Raw genomic sequence first — 8,129 nt, forward strand, 5'->3', positions numbered from 1 at the left:
CCTCTATTATCTGTAGTTTCCTTGTTTTGTTAAATGTGACACTAAGGAATTAGTGGGAAAAGACAAAGGGCTGTTTTATAGTGGGCTATAAAACCTTTGAATTTTCTGTGACCCTATATTAAAACCATTTTTGTGGAACTGCAACGGGCAGGTGTTTTCTTCTCACATTAACTAGTATGGGAAAATAGGCAGGTTTTCTATTTATTATTGTTGTTTCAGTAACATTTTATTGCTAGTAAAACAACGGGGGTACAATGGAGAGATATTTAGAGCCACAGATAACTTGTTCAATTCATCTGTCACTTGATCACTCAAATATCATATATAGAAAATATTTTGTCATTCAAAAATATTGTTGACTCAAATGAGAATAAAACATAAAACTAGGTCTATTATCTTTATTTATTTGTAATAATGGAAGAAAAGGATTCTAGTTTCTTCAGAGGAACTTGGCTGTGAGTTCCTACCAGCGAGGGAAGGTTTCCCTTGTCCTGGGTGCCCCTTTGTTGTGGCTTTTTGTCTTGCTGTGATCATCCCTGCTGAAGGAATTTAAAAGCATTTTAAGCAAAAGATTATATAGAGAAGCTCTTTCCCCGTAAATGGAAGACCTAAATTTCCCCATGCTGGTTGGCCTCAGCAGATTGCTCTAAAGAAACCCTTTCTAATATTGAAAAGCTTCTCAGGTCTCCTCTTCAACTTTACCTCTCTTTGCTACAATTTTCATTTTGAAGGCAAAAGTTTCTTTACTTTAGTAATCAATTCATTCTATTTCCAGAGAAAGGATTTTTGTGTGCTTTTCCCAAAAGACTTGTCTACTCCTCTTTTCTGATTGTTTACCTTCTGTTTTCTTTTCCTATCAGAGACAAGAAGTGATAAGAGATTTCTTTTCTGTCAATATTCTGATTTTCAAGAAGCTTTATTATTTATTTCTTTTGTCCACTAATAGAATTATTTTTTTAGTTTTTAGAATTTTCAAATAGCAAAGTAATGCTCAATAAAAGAAAATTTGGAAAAAGGAGCAAGGACGGGAAAAAAAAACTTCAGTCCTGTCTCCAAATCAAACCTTTTCTCCAAATCAGACAATTTTTTTCTCAGCCTAGACTTTGAAACAGCAAAGAGAAATACTCATTGAACACTTACTTTCTGTGTTGCTAAGAAGGTAAGTTCATATTTAGTTACTTGAAATGAAATGCCTATAAAATCCTAACCTTTCATCTACCATTAATGACAGCTAATTTTTCTGTTATGCAGCATAGCGATGAATTTCACTTTCTATCCTCTGTTGGTAGCCATGGGATTCCCTTGTCTTTGATTAATCCTTGAAATTATACTGTGTAATATATTTTTCTTCTTTTCCATGGTATTTCTATAGCTTTCCTGCAATTTTGGCATTATCTCTAATATATTACTCCTTTACAATGTGAATAGTTTTGTCAGGTTTCTTCCCTCCTATAACCCAATAGTTATAATCCTTTCTTCCCTCCTATAACCCAGTGGTTCTTAACCAGGGGCAATTTGGCAATATCTGGAAACTTTTATTTTTATTTTTATTTTTTTTGCAGTACGCGGGCCTCTCACTGTTGTGACCTCTCCCGTTGCGGAACACAGGCTCCGGACGCACAGGCTCAGCGGCCATGGCTCACGGGCCTAGCCGCTCCACGGTATGTGGGATCCTCCCGGACCCGGAGCACGAACCCATGTCCCCTGCATCGGAAGGCGGACTCTCAACCACTGCGCCACCAGGGAAGCCCTGGAAACATTTTTGATGACAATAAAAGGATGGGGGTGGGTTGGTAGGCAGTGCTACTGACATCTAGAAGGTAATGGCCAGGATGCTACTGAACACCCTACAACACACAGGACGGCCCGCACCACAAAGAATCATGCAGTCCAAAATGTCAGTAGTGTCATTGTTAAGAAACCCTGCAATAAACACAAATGTGTGCTTCTATGCAATAGATATTGGCCTTCCTTGGTGTATTAAAAGCAAAGGGCAACTGAATTCCAGAGAAGAAACTGACTAACCCAAATTCTCCCTGACTTTAGATTAGCTTGCGATTCTTATTATAAAACTGATCAACCAAGAGCTAAACGGAAGACTTTAATTTATTAAAATCTCTTTCTGAGACAAAATAAAAGAAATTTTAAAGAATAAAATAATCGTGAATATGATTTTTTAACTTGTTTGCTTCTTCTTCTTTGCAAAAACAGCATAAGTTTAAAATAAAAGAAAAAATAAAATTTTCTACTATTTAACCTCTCTACACCTCAGTGTTTTCTTCTGTAGAATGAAGATTAAATGGGGGAAATAATTTCAATTTTACAGAAGAAAGAGAGGAAATGCACTAAGACATGTCAAGTCCATAGGCAAAAATAGGGTCTCAGTAAATGATAGTTGTGGGAATTCCCTGGTGGTCCAGTGGTTAGGACTCTGCACTTCCACTGCAGGGGGCACGGGTTCCATCCCTGGTTGGAGAACTAAGATCCTGGAAGCCATGCGGTGTGGCAAAAAAAAAAAAAAAAAAAAAGGATGGCTGTATCAGTTTGGGTTTGGGTTATTAGTTGCAAGCAATGGAAACGAATTTCTGGCTGACTTAAGAAGAAAAGGAATTATTGAAAGAAAATTGGGTAGCACACAGAATTGTAGGAAAACCTGGAGAACCAGATTTGGAAATGGACAAGGATAAAGGAAGGCTGTATAGCCAGAATCACACACTTCAGTGAGTGTCACCGCACAACATGGATGCCCTGGCCTCCACCATTGAACTGGAAATTGGATACCGTTGTCTGCACTGTTGGCTGCTGAGAAAGGATGCAGCTAACCCCCACCCCATCTCTCTCTACTCCCTACCAACAAGAATTCTTTCAATCCCTGCCTCACTATCTCCACGTTAAAAATTTTAGGTGGATGATTTTGGTCAGGTGAACCTAGGTCATATACCTGTGCTCTATCTGTCACAGAGCTGGGCAAGTGATTATCTTATGTTTTCAGTTCATTATGGGAGGAGGACACTATTTCCGATATTCCAGTCACATAAGGAAGGGAATTCCCTAAACAAAGGAAAGGGGTTCAAATATGGACAGTCCCCTATTTGTAGTGACAAATGTCCACTATAGAAATCTTTTCACCCTCACTCCTGCTCATCATGACCACAAAAGCCAAATGAGATTTGAGCGAGTTGCAACCAAGGACCAAACAAATTATATTTCTAACAATGGTTGTGACATGGCTTTTTGTGTAATTGTTTCACTATACTTTTCTGATTTGTTCATTTAGAAGACTACAAAAATTCTAATGCAATCATTTAAAATATTTTTATACTTTCAAATATACATGCAAAGAAAAGATAATTAATGTTAAATGGCGCTCAGAATGCAATTGTTTTGGGCCCCTTTTAGAACTAATGTGGAAGAAATATAATAAATGACAGAGGCTAATGAGGGGGAGTCTGTTTGATCTGTAAGGTCTGATAATCTGAGAAGTAAACAGTAACTTGACAGTGGATGAAAGAGGAAGAATCAATGATCAGTAAACTCTGATAGCGTGGTTGATAAATGGTGGTTTTAGATAGTGCTGACCCAAACCTGGAGCTGTGGGAAAGGGTAAATGAAGAATGTAGCTCAGGTAACAGTGGAAAAGCAGTTATAGGCAGTCTGAGAGTGTTAGGGAATAAAAATATAGTAATAGGGATTTAAAAAATTTTTTATTTAAGTATAATTTATTTACAATGTTGTGTTAATTTCTGCTGTACAACAAAGTGATTCAGTTATACCTATATATATATTATTTTTCATATCCTTTTCCATTATGGTTTATCACAGGATATTGAATATAATTCCCTATGCTATACAGTAGGACCTTGTTGTTTATCCATCCTGTACATTAGTTTGCATCTGCTAATACCAAACTCCCAATTCTTCCCTCCCCCACCCCCCTTCCCCCTTGTCAACCATAGGCCTGTTCTCTATGTCTGTGAGTCTGTTTCTGTTTCGTAGATATGTCCATTTGGATCACTTTTTTTAGATTCCACATATAAGTGATATTATATGATATTTGTCTTTCTCTGACTTAGTATGATAATCTCTAGGTCCACCCATGTTGCTGTAAAATGGCATGATTTCATTCTTTTTTATGGCTAAGTAGTATTCCATTGTGTATATATACCATATCTTCTTTATCCATTTATCTATCGATGGACATTTAGATTGTTTCCGTGTCTTGGCTATTGTAAATAGCTGCTATGAACATAGGGCTGCAAGTATCTTTTCAAATTATAGTTTTGTCTGGATATATGCCCAGGAATGGGACTGCTGGATCATACGGCAACTCTATTTTTAGTCTTTTGAGGAAACTCCATATTGTCCATACTGTTTACCATAGTGACTGCACCAATTTACATTCCCACCAACAGTGTAAGAGGGTTCCCTTTTCTCCACACCCTCTCCATCATTTATTATTTGTAGACTTTTTAATGATGGCCATCCTGTGGTGTGAGGTGGTACCTCATTGTAGTTTTGATTTGCATTTCTCTAATAATTAGCGATGATGGGCATCTTTTCATGTGGATCTTCTGCCCATTTTTTGATTGGGTTGTTTTTTTGTTATTGAATTGTATGAGCTGTTTGTATATTTTGGAGATTAATCCGTTGTCAGTCACATCATTTGCAGATATTTTCTCCTAGTCTGTAGGCTGTCTTTTCATTTTATTTATGATTTCCTTTGCTGTGCAAAAGCTTGTAAGTTTGATTTGATCCCATTTGTTTACTTTTGCTTTTATTTCTATTGCCTTGGGAGACTGACCTAAGAAAACATTGCCAAAATTTATGTCAGACAATGCTTTGCCTATGTTCTCTTCCAGGAGTTTTATGGGGTCATGTCTTATATTTAAGTCTTTAAGCCATTTTAAGTTTATTTTTGTGTATGGTGTGAGGGTGTGTTCTAACTTCATTGATTTACATGCAGCTGTGCAACTTCCCAACACCACTTGCTGAAGAGATTGTCTTCTCCACATTGTATATTCTTGCCTCCTTTGTTGAAAATTAATTGACCATAGACATGTGGGTTTATTTCTGGGCTCTTTGTTCTATTCCATTGATCCATATGTCTGTTTTTGTGCCAATACCATGCTGTTTTGATTATTGTAGCTTTGTAGTATTGTCTGAAGTCTGGGAGGGTTACGCCTCCTGCTGTGTTCTTTTTCCTCAAGATTGCTTTGGCAATTCTGGGTCTTTTATGGTTCCATATAAATTTTAGGATTATTTATTCTAGTTCTGGGGAAAATGTCGTGGGAAATTTGATAGGGATTGCATTAAATCTGTAGATTGCTTTGGGTAATATGACAATTTTAACAATAAGTAATAGGACTTTTTCAAATTGTTTTTTGCTGTGTTTTGTTTTTACGTTTGGGTACACCATACCAAATGTAGTATCTTATAAATTTTAACTATGGAATAGGTAAAATAATTTTTGATGCCTAAATTATACTGGATTTATTGGTCAAATCAACCATCACTGTTAAATGAACCTTTCTCTTTAGGTTGGGAAAAATATTCCTTGGATTTTAAAGGAATATGTATTTTATAGATATTTAACATATATTTTATAGATATTCCTAACTCTTGAGCCAATATAAAAAAATATGTTTAGGGCCTCCCTGGTGGCGCAGTGGTTGAGAGTCCGCCTGCCGATGCAGGGGATATGGGTTCGTGCCCCGGTCTGGGAGGATCCCATATGCCGCGGAGCGGCTGGGCCCGTGAGCCATGGCCGCTGGGCCTGCGCGTCCGAAGCCTGTGCTCCGCAACGGGGGAGGCCACAGCAGTGAGAGGCCCGCATACCGCAAAAAGAAAAAAAAAAAAAAAAAAAGAAAAAAAAAATATGTTTAGCTATGCTCTCTAGCAGCAAATTCTAATTCTTTAGAATTTCCTAGGTAGACTGTTGTAATGTCTTAATTTTTTAACTGACTGCACAAATATTTTCAGCATTCCTACAATATTCAAGATCTTGTGTTAGGACCTGGGATTCAAAGATAAGCAAGATACCATTATTATTGCCAAGGAGCTCACAGTCCAAGGGGCTCCAAAAAATGTATGATAAATACTATAGCAGGTATTTGCAGGAAACTGAACAGGGATGGAGTCAATAGTTCCAAATGAGAATAAAGGAAGGCCTCTTGGAAGAGGTTTCTTAGCTAATCCTACATCACTGCACCAAAATTCTCAAGTTCTAAGAACAAGAGGGCAAACAGTTGTTCCATATGTGTATGCAAGAGAAATAATCAGGAGAATGAAGCTAATAAATCACCTTGGAATGCCCAAACTTCTTCAGCATGTGTATCACAGAATTTCAGATTGTTAGCAAATATGAATAAATATAAATAATACATATGACTATGATATTCCAAGACTTTCCCCACATTGCCCAAATAAAATGGTAGCAGGTTTTCCCTGGCCCTCTTTATTCATTATACAATTGTTTCTAGTGACCAATGGTATAACACTTACTTAATATCTTTTCCTTTTCCTTGTAGGATTACCGGAGAGTAAATGAAACATGTGAAGCTTAGTGCAGGGCCTGGCACACAGTAGCATTCAGTAAGTGATAATCTCCCTCTCCAGTCCAAGGAGAGGGAGACTTCTATGCCCATTCACTACAGTGCCTTTGCAATTAACGATGTGCTAATAAATGTTTGAACTCTACACTAACCTCACAGCTAATTACCACTACCCACCAAAGAAATCTTTAGCATCTTCCTTTTTTTCCCAGTTTCCTCAGTCCCCCACTGTATTCTTAGTAATACCTTATGGTAAAACCCTTAAATTCTTAAAACAAGACTGTCACATTTAAGTTATACAAGAAATTTTTAATCACACAAACATGACTCATGAAACAGTTTTTGGAGGCTTCTGCCAGTGCAATTGCAAACAGAAGTATCAAGATTTTATTATGCCTAGGAAAATAAGTCCCACAAGTATTGAGATTACATACTATTCCAAATTCCAAAGTAGACCAAAACAAGGCAATAAGTGTAGATAGAGCACACTGACAACAGATGGCAGCACTAGAACATCAAACCCTGCCTTTCACTTCCATGTTAGGCTGTGACTTGCAAAAATGCAGAACCCCAGTCAAGGTGGGCAAAAGATAATGTATACCTAGAGGGTTCCTCATGAGCATTTGAAATAGTCACATAGCACCAAGCAGCAAGCACACAGGGATGCGGAAGTTGTTACATCGCATGGTAATGAGAAGGGACAATATGAGATGAAAGTGTTCTGAGATAGAGGGTGTGACTTGGGAGTTGTAAAAATTGTACACAGAAATGGACTCGGGCTCTTCAATCCCGAAAATGGGGGTATTCACCAAGGATCAGAGCACTGGATACATATAAACACTTAAAATGCATTTCAGTTGTACCCACACAATATAGCAGGAAGTTGAATGATATATTTTTTTAAAGAAATGAAATTTGTTTTCAAATGTAGTTCATATAAACAAAAGAAAGTGCTAAGTAATAGAAAATGAGTATTACAGTTAATTTTTTGGATAATAGTTCTCATATATTAATAGATTTGTATATGGCTTATAACTGGGAAAAATTATTTTTTGAAAAAAACTTTTATTTGTAATAAATTTGCCAATTTATTACACTGGTAACTTAAACATGAAGAAATGGATTTCCTCATCCTTTTATACCCCGTGATTAACAGCTAAGACTTGGGAGAAAAAGACACCTAGATCGAAATCTCACCTCAGTGCATCTTTAGCTGTATACCAAGCTTATCAAGATACTTAAATTCTCTGTGACTCGTCTATAAAAAACTGACCACAGCTAACTGACAGGATTTTGTGAGAGTCAAAGAAGTAAAGCAGATAGCACAATGTTTAGCACATAGTATGTATTCAATAACTGAAAGCTATTATTGTGATTCCATATATACGTGGGCCCCTCAACCCCAACTTTAAATTATTTTCGGACTTTAAATTCCTGAAAATGGGATTGCTAACTATATTATGAATAGAGAAAGTGGTGGGAGCTTGGTAGCTGTAGTAATGATGGTCTTGCAAATACTGCAGATAAAAAAAAGTTAATTTGGAAGGGAGCAGGGGAAAGATGCAAATCTTAGTTTTA

This window comes from Mesoplodon mirus (assembly GCF_964341445.2).
Source record: "Mesoplodon mirus genome assembly, chromosome: 10".
Classification (NCBI taxonomy): Eukaryota; Metazoa; Chordata; class Mammalia; order Artiodactyla; family Ziphiidae; genus Mesoplodon; species Mesoplodon mirus.